The sequence below is a fragment of the Microtus pennsylvanicus genome, chromosome 21 (assembly GCF_037038515.1).
Source record: "Microtus pennsylvanicus isolate mMicPen1 chromosome 21, mMicPen1.hap1, whole genome shotgun sequence".
Classification (NCBI taxonomy): Eukaryota; Metazoa; Chordata; class Mammalia; order Rodentia; family Cricetidae; genus Microtus; species Microtus pennsylvanicus.
The window spans coordinates 27,259,679-27,271,845 of NC_134599.1; positions in this window are offsets into that span (position 1 = coordinate 27,259,679).

A 12,167-nucleotide genomic window follows, 5' to 3' on the forward strand; every position below is an offset into this window, starting at 1 on the left:
CAGAAAACCACTTACACATCAATTCACAGTAGCTAAGTTATAGACCAACATAGAGTATAACAATAGAGGGATGGATAAAGTAAAGGTGGTAGCTGGCGGTGGTGGCACACACCTTTAATTCCAGCACTCAGAAGGCAGAGGCAAGTGGATCTCTGTGAGTTCGAGGCCAGCCTGGTCTACAGAGCAAGTTTCAGGACAGCCAGGGCTACATAGAGAAACCCTGCTTTAAAAAAACAAAGGAAGGAAGGAAGGAAGGAAGGAAGGAAGGAAGGAAGGAAGGAAGGAAGAAAAGGTGGCATATATATACAATGAAATTATTTCCAGTCATTAAGAAGAATGGAATTATACCTGCAGGAAAACGGAGGCAGCTGAGCTAATCACGCTTTAAAAAAAAAAAAAAAATCAAGCCACTTGTAGAAAGACAAATGGAGTCTTCTTTCTCTTATACGTGGTTACCAAGGTTTATATAGACACAATAAAAAATTGTGTGCCTAAGTATGATATGAAAGTAGGGTGTAGCTGTCTTGGAGAACAGGAAACCTAGTAGGAGGGGTGAGGAGGGAGAAAGGGAAATGTAGAGGGTGAGGCGTATGCTCAGTGTAGCATGCATTTGTATGAAACGTCCTGTCTAATGGATATATACAATGAGAAAAGTTAATCTTGGGGGAAAATGCTGAGAAGAGGGTAAGTGCCCTGATACTTTTTAAGCTCATTCCTGTCTTTTACTTGTTTTTCTATAATTTAGGGCTTATGAATTTGGCCTCTTTAAATAATAAAACAGTAAAATTAAAAAATTAACTCATAAACAAAGAGATGAAAATATTCAGTAAACAACAAACAACAGAAAACTATAATTAACAATCCAGCAAAGTAAGCCAAAATCTAAAGCATGAAGGGTATATATACACACAAAAGTATAATAGTCCATTTTTTAGATCTATTCTTATTTATTAGTAGTGATATTTTGCTTGTGATGAAACAAATCAAGCTTGCTGAGATATAAGAGAAGCAGAGCAGCCAGCCACTAATTCTTATCTCTCCTGAATCCTTAGACCAAAGGGGCGATCCTGTCCCTATGAATCCTCAGACTGAATGCTCAGTCCGAATGCCCTGAGCTCCTGTCTCCTCCCATCTTTTTTCCTCTTCCCATCCAGCCATATCACTACTGTCTCCACCTTCCTAGTGCTGGGATTAAAGACATGGGATCCCAAATGCTGGGATCACTTTTGTGTGAGCTCTGTTTCTCTTTATGACAGATTCAATCTCATGTAGCCCAGGGTGACCTTGAACTAACAGAGAGATCCTTCTGCCTCTGTCTCCTAGAATGAAAGGTGTGTGTCACTACCCCCTGATCTCTAGTGGATTAGCTCTGCACTCTGGTCATCATGCAAGCTTTATTTGTTAGATCACACACAAAATATCACTACATTTATGTATGTATATGTGTGTGTGTGTGTCTGTGTGAATGTATGCAATTTATGTGTAATGCTTTCGGAGGCCAGAAGATGGTGTGCGGTCCCCTGGAGCTGGAGTTAAAGGAAGTTGTGAGTCATGTGATGGAGGTGCTGGGAATCAAGTCCTCTGGGAGAGCAGGGAAGACTTTTAACTGCTGACCCATCTCTCCAGCCCAAGACTCCATGTCGTTTTTCCCATACTGATGATAAGAGTGACCTTATGTCCATTGTGGTTGCATTATTGGAATGAAAACACAAAGTCTCCATGACAAAATAAACTCAGCTCATCTGTATTAACATATTTCTTCAATATACAAAATACTACTGAACTAGAAACAACTGGACATAGAAGACTTTAGAGCAGAGGTTCTCAGCCTGTAGGTCATGATCCCTTTGGGGTCAAAGGACCCTTTCACAGGGGTCTCATATCTGCATATTCGATATTTACATTATGATTTGTAACAGTAGAGTTATGAAGGAGCAACAAAAATAATTTTATGGTTGGGGTCACCACAACGTGAGAAACTGTATTAAAGGGTTACAGCATTAGGAAGGTTGAGAACCACTGCTTTAGGAAATTCTGGTGACTCTGGAGTCTTACCTCTCAATGAATAGGTGAGTAGATGTGAAATCTTTGATAAGAGGCTCCTGTTTCCTTTGGTCCAGATTTGGCCACCATGTGGCTCTTTAGGTGACTGGCTTATGAGTTAGGTTCATTTTAAATATTTGGCAGTCTACTTGGGAATTACATAGACTATTATTCTTATCATCGCTAAGGAGATGGGGGACCGGGTAGTTCTGGAAGCTCTTGTGGATCCCAAGCATCTCATGAGCAAAGAGAGGAAAAGCGACCTTCTGCTACATGGGGAGGAGAAGGGCTTTCTCCTGGTGCAATGCTGACATCCCCCCCCCCTCCACACACACAGTTTCAGTGGTTTCCATTCATCTCTTTCTTACAGAATGGTTGAGATGTGCAAGGCCTGCCCTGGAAACTGTGGACAACAGACAGATGAATTAAACATGGGCCTCTCTGAGCTTTCCTCAAGGAACTGATAGCTGATGAGGAAATGGTCTCATGTAAATAATGAAACAAGAGAGAGTGGTCATTGGCAATTAATAATGCAGAGTAGAATAATGTAATTATTCAATTTTCCTCTGATATTTAATAAAATGGATGGGATCCTATGAAGCTATTTACCTGTCAGTCACACCCAATTCCACCTTTGGTTAAAGTCCTCATAATGTTCTACTCGCGTCTTTCCTTTACTCTCTTCCAAGGTTTGGTTAGTCATCAAGTCAAATACATGGGAACGCCTTACAATGGCTTCTCACAACCATTAGGATAAACATGCAACATTTAGCTGACTGCAAACATCTTCTTTGGGCCTGGCCCTGTTTACTGCTATAGCCTCATCTGCCCACCCCCAGGTTCCGAACAGGGCATTATGGTGTATTATCCTACACCATCCTGTCTTTCGCCCTACTAGGGACTCCCTGCCTGCCTTCCCTCCAGCCCTCCATCTGTCCACTCAATGTTCTTTGCATCTCAGCAGCAGAATCACCTTTGTGTAAGGGTCCTGCCCACTGGGCTGCTACCCCTCCTCTGGGCTACTACAGTTCTGAGCTCCTCACCACTCTGTCCCATCTATTAGCTACTGGAATGGGCACCTATCTCCTGTCCTTCACAAACCCTTACTCATCCTTAGACCGCCCCTTTGGTAGCCCTGCTCCCTTTAGAGTTAATCATCTGCTCCTCTGATTAGTCATTAAGGCTTTGTTTATCTCCATTATAACCCTGGGTTGTCTGGGCCTTACATTATTCGCTATTGTGTGTTGTATAGTTTTTGTTATTGACAGTGTCTCAATAACTATGTAGCCAGGGGTGATCTTGAACTTCTAGCGCACCTGCTCCCATCTCCTCCCTCCTCCCCTTTATCTCACCTATTTACAAACCAATTCAGAAGACACTACTTATCTGCTTCATCATAGTTCAGCACAATACCAGGCAGGACACATATGATTAAGTTAATTACCCTTTGTGCAGTTACTTGGGCCTCTAGGCAACCAAACATCTCAAGGTAGGTGTGAAGGGTGTTTTAGTTGGCCCCATTTCGCCCATTCTAACAGGTCATACCAGTCTGTATAAGACATAATAAGCCACACACAACCAAGAGACAGGAATTCATAGCATGTTTATTTTGTCTCTCAAGATACCTCTTCTACCTTCGTGATGAAGCACAAGGAAATAGTTTGGAGCCGAATCTGCGACGCACAGGGGCAGCTTGTCAACCACACCATTGTTTTCTGTTGGAACTAGCAGGCAGCTTCGGCTGCACATTCCTGGGACATGAATAATATCAGTTGTGATTACACTTCAGTATCTCATTCATCACCAGTCCTGTAGACACTGAATATAGCCTAATTAGGAAATGCGAAGCACCCTTTTCTGGGAAGGAGTGTTGAAGGGGGAGGAGAGGGATCCCAGCTTCTCCCCGCATGAGCGGGTCTCACTGGAAGTCACACACAGGTTGGTATCTGACGATTTTCAAGGGTAGAGGTGGCCCTGTCCAGTCACGTTCCTCACACCATCAGCAAGAGACTGAGGAAGAGACGCAGTTGGGAATGGGACACCTGGACTTCCATTCTAGAAGGCTCTCTTTAATGCACTGTGCCGGAGATGTCAGGATTGATAAGTCAATCAAATGAGTATTAGCATACTAATATAGTGGCTAGCCCTCCCTGACTGCCATGTTTGTTATTTACAGCCCTGGACGCCTCTCAATGGGAACTCTAAAGGTTTTGCTGGCTATTCCTCATCTGTTCGTTTCCTCTTACGTCTGCTCATCTTTTCATCACGGTTCTTACGTGGCACCGAGGAGGTTGCACTCTGCCTTCTAACATGCAGACAGTGGAAGACTAAGGATGTCCACCGGCACAAGGGACAAGCTATTGTCCTTTCCTCCTGTACACAGGGGCACATGTACGCAGCTTTGTCTCCTAGCATTCCGCCAGCCTTGGTGGGACCCTGCTAGGTTGTTACTTACCCTGTGTTCCAGGTACTTGGGCATTTAGTATTTACATAGCACCTGGCAAGGAGAAAGAAGAGGCTTATGGACAAGGGACATGACCTGCTCTGGGAATGAGCATCCAGCCAAACAAACAGAGCCCTAATTAACTGATTTAACTTACAGAACTTTAACCTCACTTTAAAAGCTAAAGTGGATCATCAACATCTGAACATTGTCAGATCCCAGCTCATGTGTGACCGTCAGTGAGACACACACCATGTCAGGGAGAAACTGGGATTCCTTTCTTTCCCTTAATACACCCCCACCCTAGCTTCTGTTCACACAGTATTGACACTATCATCTGTCTCACCTTGACCCTGTGTGAGCTTTCAGTGGTCTAAGATATGTTGCTGATTAGACCTATGACCTCAGCAGCCCAGGTCACTCTAATCCCTTGTCTTGAAGTACCCAGTTTAGCTAACCTACAATGTCCTTGTGGTCTGACACCTAAGTTTCCAAGTGTTTTTGTACCCTTCATTTCATAAAACTTGGCTCTCCTGGAACTTCTATCCCTGCACTTTCGTTGGTGTTTCTCTCCCCAGGATAAGAGCCTGGCCTTGGAATGGATTTCCTTGAACTGCTAGATTCCACTCACTACTTTGTCAACCGGCCGTAACCAGGGAGTGGCTGTTCTGCCACCCTGACTTCTCACTCAGTGCTTGCTGCTCTGTCTAGATGCTGTTTAATTACCTTGGTTTCCATGCCTTATTTACTTGTGTCAATTGTTCTTGTCACTTTGGTCCTCCCCTGGCCCAGAAGTTCTACAAATGCATCTACTTTGCTCTGAGTGGCCACCCTTTACTAAGATGTCTTACAAGTGCAAGATGAAAAGCTTTGTTACAACTATTTCTTTGCTGTTAGGGAAATGGAGGCTCAGAGGAATTTGGTGGCTTTACTTAATGTACATTTAACAAATGTCAGAGGCAGGCCCCAATTCTCTAAATAGTTCTCTGTTTGCCTAAATCCATAGCGTTTGTTCTGAATATCTTAATGATGGCTTTGAAAATTAGAATGGGACAAAATAAAAAAAAAAAACAACATTTAGAAATTCAGTGTTGTATTGTGATTATTATCAGTTGATAAGCTTCTTCCAGGTGATAATTTATTTCTTCTGGATCTTTCCAAATTGTTGAAACAGAACAGCTAGCACTTCCAGACTCAGAAGAAGTTGCCACATAGGGGGAAAGGGTGACAATGTCTACAGATGCCAGGGATGAACAAGTAAGGTCCCAAAAGTTCCTCTGTACTTATTTAGAAGGGAAGCTTCAGTGTTCTAAACCAATATCACTGTAACTGTGGTTAGGTTCTTGGGATAGCCCATGGGATAGCCCACAACATCTGATTAAATGATAATGCCACTAGAGCACACACTGTAATTCACCACGTAGCTGAAGTAATGCCTGTGTTATGTTATTGCGACACAATAACCAAGATCCAAATCCGTGAGGGAGTGTTTGTTTCAAGTGTCAGCCTCTGTGGAATCAGCTCCTGCTAACAGTAATGATCTGGTCACTAAAGACGCAAAGCAGAGAAGATTCATTTGAAAATTTTTCTTGAGTTTTTGTAACAGAAGTAACTGGTTTTCTAAGTGAGATACAAGAGACTCTCTGGAAGAGAGGTAGGTGCTGTGACAGGAGACGATGTGCGGGTGTGAGGTAGGAAAGCGTTAGGAACAGGCAGCCACAGCATCAGTAGGGTCAGACTCTACTGAGGGCCAGGAGAGCAGAAGAGGAACTGGAAGCTGATAAAGAATTGTAGGCACTGTGGCGGTAGAAGGAACGCGATCTTCTGTGATAAACAAGGTGACTGCTGGAGAACTTGGCCTTCAGGGGTTTAGAGAGGAGTCTTCCTATGAGAGCAGTGTACGAGATTTAACTCTAACAGCTGGTGGTCAGTAGGAGAGAGAGAGAAAACTGGGAACTAAGCATTCAAATATGAGCCCATGAGGGCCATTCTCATTCAAACAACCATACATAGGAGAAAATCTTCACAATGTCTGTGTCTTAGGGTTTCTACTGCTGTAACAAAATACCATGACCAAATAAGCAGCTTGGGAAGGAAAGTGTTTATTAGGCTTACACTTCAGCATTGCTGTTCGTCACTAAAGGAAGTCAGGACAGGAACTCAAACAGAACAGGAATCTGGAGGCAGGAGCTGATACAAAGGCCATGGAGGGTGCTACTTACTGGCTTGTTCCCCATGACTTGGTCAGCCCACTTGCTTATAGAACCAACTACCACCAGCCCAGGAATGGGCACCACCTACAGTGGGTTGGGCCCTTCCTGCCTGATCACTAACTAAGAAAATGTCTTACAGCTGGATGTTATGGAGGTATTTCCTCAACTGAGGCTCCTTCCTCTCCAATGACTGTAGCTTGTGTCAAGTTGACATAAAACCAGCCAGCACACCTGGAAACAGAAGAGTTGAGGTCAGTGGTAGCAGCAAAATCCTAGGGAGAGGATGGTGTCCCTAAGAAAATAGGAGCCAGAAGCCTAAGGTAGAGCTGATAGAGGCCAACTGGTACTAGACAACTTTGCCAGATAACAACTGGAATAACCTTCAGAGGATGAAGGCTCCACTGGGGTTACATAAGTCAGAGAATGGGGGACCCTTTTCTCTCTGACCTTCTATCCGGGTCTCTGAAGGGCAAGTGTCTCAATCCCACACTATGTATGTAGCCAGCCAGGACCCTCTCAGAGATGCTAACTTGTTGAAGATGGATTCCAGAACGGAGATGCCTAGAGAAGGAAAGAGCCAGGAGTACAGCAGCTAGTGGGGAAGCCAAGCCAGTTAGGCTGCCCCAAATATTGCTAGTGAGGTGGTAAAAATGTACACAAGGAGTTGTCAGAGTTTGGCAAGCCTGAGGATTATTGTTTCCAGCCTTCTTTTGCCGGTGTTGTTTATTGTATTGCTTCCTGTTAATTAAACTTCTATTGAAATATCTTGGAATGAGAATATTGGCAGGAGAATAAACCTGTTTTTTTTTTTAATTTCAGATATTACTAAACAAGTTGGGGCTACTGGCAGAATAGCCCAGCCAAAGCATTAATACATTGGGCAACGAATTATGTGGAGAATGTCCAGCAGGATTTTCTGTGGTGGCTGTTACACCAAGGTGAGGGACATTTTAGAAACAGGAGGATCTCAAATGATTCATTTTCGACAGTATTGCTAAAGAAGAAGGAGTTAACAGTTACGTGGGGTGGACAGACAGCTCAGCAGTTAAGAGCACTTGTTGTTCTTGCAAGATGATTCAGGCCCTGTTCCTAGCACCCACATGGTGGCTCACAATCACTCATAACTCCAGTTCCAGGTGATCTGTCACCCTTCTCTGACCTGCCTGAGTGCCAGGCACACATGTAGTTCTCAAACATATATGTACACATGCACACATATAAAACAAAATAAATAAATCTAAAAGGAGTTTTTTTAAGTGTTGACAGTTAGAGATAAAGAAAATAGAAGCAGAACCCAAGGCATTGATCTTGACACAAAAGCAGCCATATCATATAATTATTGTGAGGAGGAGAAAGACTGGGAAATTGGCTTTAATTGTACTGCACAGTGCTGTTCTCTCTTCTTTTTATTATATCCTATAGTTATATCCCATTCAGTTGTTCATTTCCTACCATTAGACCTTAACAAACACCCAGACAGCTTTTGTTTACTGTCTCAGTGTTATACCTTATGTCTCACAATTAGCAACTTGCTGAACTTGACTTTAAATATGGTTTTCTAGTTTCATCTACATCTCCCATTGTTATACGAGGCCACTTGTTTGTTCCCGCCTGCTCATCCCTGAAATAATCACACAGAAACTGTATTAATTAATCACTGCTTGGCCCATTAGCTCTAGCTTCTTATTGGCTAACTCTTACATCTTAATTTAACCCATTTCTATTAATCTGTGTATTGCCACGTGGCTGTGGCTTACCAGCAAGGTTCCAGTATGTCTGTTCCTGGCAATGGATACATGGTATCTCTTGACTCCCCGCCTTCTTCCTCCCAGCATTCAGTTTAGTTTACCCCGCCTACCTCTGTTCTGCCCTGCTATAGGTCCAAAGCAGTTTATTAATCAATGGTAATCACAGCATACAGAGGGGAATCCCACACCATACCATCTCTGCCTTCAGTCCACTTATTCAATCCTCCCTATCCCCATATTAAATGCTTATTTGCATCATGCCAGCATAGACATTTATACATTAAAAATTCCAATATTTCTGGTATTGATGCAATGTATACATTCATTTGTATGTGTGTGAACAGGTATATGTGTGCTATATGTGTGTGTATCAGATAGATAGATAGATAGATAGATAGATAGATAGATAGATAGATAGATAGATAGATTTGCATGGTGTATGTGCACATGTGTGTTTGCACATTGAAGGTAAGAGATCAACACTGGGTATCTTCTTTAATGATAGTCAACCCTTTGTTTTAACATTATTGTTGTTGTTGTTATTTGTGTCTGTGGGGGGTACTACATGCCATAATGTATTTGTAGAGATCAGAGAACAACTTTGTGGAGTCTCAAGTTCCACCTTTACGTGGCTCCTGGGGATCAAAGTCAGGACTCCTGGCTTGGAAGGCAAGTGGCTTCCCTGCAGAACCATCTGCCATCCCTTCACTATACTAGATCTTCTGCCTGATGTTTGGAGACAAGGTCCCTAACAGAACCCAGAGCTTGCTGGTTTAGCTAGCCTGAATGTGCTGCAAACCCCAGGGAGCCTACCTGCCCCCTCAGCACCGGTGGACTGTGGCTGAAGAATCAGCTATGACTCATAAGAGACCAGCACCCCTGAAGTGAAGCGTGCTTAAGGCCATCAATGCCGATTAGCTGGGGCCAAAAACAAAACAGAAATATCATATAATATTAATAATGGACCAGCATCAGTGAAGTGAAATCTCGGAAATATTTCCTCAGGGCCAGAACACAAAAGCTGTGGTACTGAAGGAGCCAGGGCTGCATCCCAGCGGGAGAATTGTCTGGATTCTGTCAATCATGTTTTAAATAAATGCTGAGTGGCCATGCAGGAAGTATAGTTGAGTCAAACAGACAGGAAGTAGAGGCGGGGCGATGAGAACAGGAGAATACTAGGAAGGAGGAAGCCATTCCTCCCATTTTTGCCCAGACCACTGAGAAGCAAGATGTAATCTACCCAGCTGAGAAAGGTACCAAGCCATGTGGTTAACATAGATAAGAATAATGGGTTAATATAAGCTACAAGAGCTAATAAGAAGTCTGAGCCAATGGGCCAATCAGTTTTATAACTTATGGAGATCTTTGTGTGATTTTCTTTGGGACTTGCCAGCTGTGGGGTACCAGGCAGGACAGAAACCCCAACAAGCCGGCCCTTCATGTTACACATCCCAACCTAGAAGCTGAACTTGGTAACATGTATCTCCTACATAGTACTCGTTCGGGTGGCATAACATCCCCAGGATTAAAGGTATCATGAATAGAAGCTAAGGTTTGGTATCTTATAGCTGGATTGGAATCTCTCCAGATAAGCCAGAAGGCCATTAGTGCAGGCGCATCCTCAATGTCCGTGGAGGCCTAGCGTATCAGAGATGCCAGTACTCCAAACTAACCATCATGAACACTGTAGGTGTGGAGCTGTGCACCAGAGCGGCCTATGAGACAAGCCGCTTGTGCTATAACCTTCAGACCTGGAGAGATGAGGACTCCCAAGCCTTGTAGAGCCCAGAACACCATGAGTTGAATACCAGCACCAAGTTGTTTACACTGTCAAATTTGGGTTTTGTTATGATTCTAAGCATGCCCGGGTTCTTCTACCCTTGGAATTATAAAGTATATAAGTGATGTTGGAGCTCAGAGTTAAGAGACTTTCATTGTTTTAAGAAGACACTGAAGTTTTAACGTGTTAACAATTTAAAAGACTGGGCATTTAAAAGAGTTGGGCTGTGCTTTATATTATGATGTCAACACGAAACTTGGGGTAAGAAGAAATGAACGCTATGTTCAGTGGTTATGTGCTTGGGTGTCCATTGTGCTGGTTAGTTTTGTTTGGGTTTTGGTTTTGGTCAATTTAACACAAGCTAACATCTTCTGGGAAGAGGAGACCTCAACCAAGAAAATTCCTCCCTCCAATTGGTCTGTGTCTGTGGGACAGTTTTTATTTATTAAGAAGCGATAAAACAATCTCAGCCCACTGTGTAGTGCCAACCCTGCAGAGACGCTCCTGATCTGGATCAGCAGGGTGAGCACGCCATGAAAAGCAAGCCAATAAGCAGCAATTCCTCCACGATTTCTGCTTCAGTTTCACCTCCAGGTTCCTGCCTCGAGTTCGTATCTTGGCTTCTCCTAGGGATAGGCTATAGCCTATAAAATGAAATAAACCTTCTCCTTTCCAAGTTGCCTTTGGTCAGAATGTTTTATCACAACAATAGAAAGAAAGCTAGGGTTATATCTCAAGAGTACTCAAACAAAAATATTCCTCCATGAAAAGAGGGAAGGAATGCTTGGTTTGGAGATTTCCTCCCCTATCGAGCCCTAAAGTCTCGTTTCCCCTTGGTAGACGGCCTTTGTGCAGGTCCCCTTGATACCCACATCTCCTCTGCTAGATCCTATGTTGCAGTTCAGCCAAACAAATGAGCCTGCTGCCTTCTGAGCACAACTTTTATTTTCTTCTTCCCCCTCCCCAGTGACATTTTAAGGCTGAAATTCCATTTTTCTTCTTTTTCAGTTACCCCTGCTCACTGAGTCTTTATATTAAAGGTGGTTTTCACTTTCTGCAGCTGGTGCTGATTAAATTCTCCCTGTTCCAGCCACTTTTTTCCTGACACTTGTAAATTCATTTTGTGTTTTAGTAATTTACATTGGCCGAAAAGCTGAATCTATGTTTTGCCAATCATTGCATGTGTGTATAATCTAAATTCCAGTAAAACCCAGGTTCTCCCAAGTTTGGCCTCTTCTCATACCACCTGTATCAGTTATTTTTCATGGACCAGATTCTACAGCCTGTTTGAGAGGGTTGCTTCTGGCTGAACATGAAATTGAGGCATTTCAAGAAGTTACAACATATCTAAATAGCAGAGAGGTCAAGAACGCTAGATGAATAGATGATAAATATTTAGTATCTATTCCACTGCTGAGGAAGAGTAAGTGCATGCCTATATATGTATGCGGACTACTGGGGCTCACATAATCCACTTTAAGTGCAAATTATTTTAGTGCATTAAATATTTATTAAGCACCTAATATGCTTGTGTCACTGTGCTATATCCATGGAAGGAACTGCAAAAAAAAAATTCAACCGATGGCCTCAGGGCGAACAGACCTAGGGGAACGAAAGACACATATATTACTTGTTTGGTTAATTCAAACAAAGAAGGGGATGTTGGGATTGCAAGGAGGGGCACTGAACTTGGTGTGACCGTCCGGGAAATGATTCCTGGTAGAGTAGCATCAGCAAATGTTTGCCATTTAGGAGGTTAGCAAGGGAAGAATGGACAGATTGGGGAGCGCAAGAGACACGGAGTCAAGGCTTAGATAGATGCAACGAAGGACCTGCTGCTTCATTAATAGTATTAATATTAGTATTAATATTAATAATAGTATTATTAATATGTTAAGTAAGAGTTTAGGAGAGTAGGTGGAGACAGACTATGGAGGGTC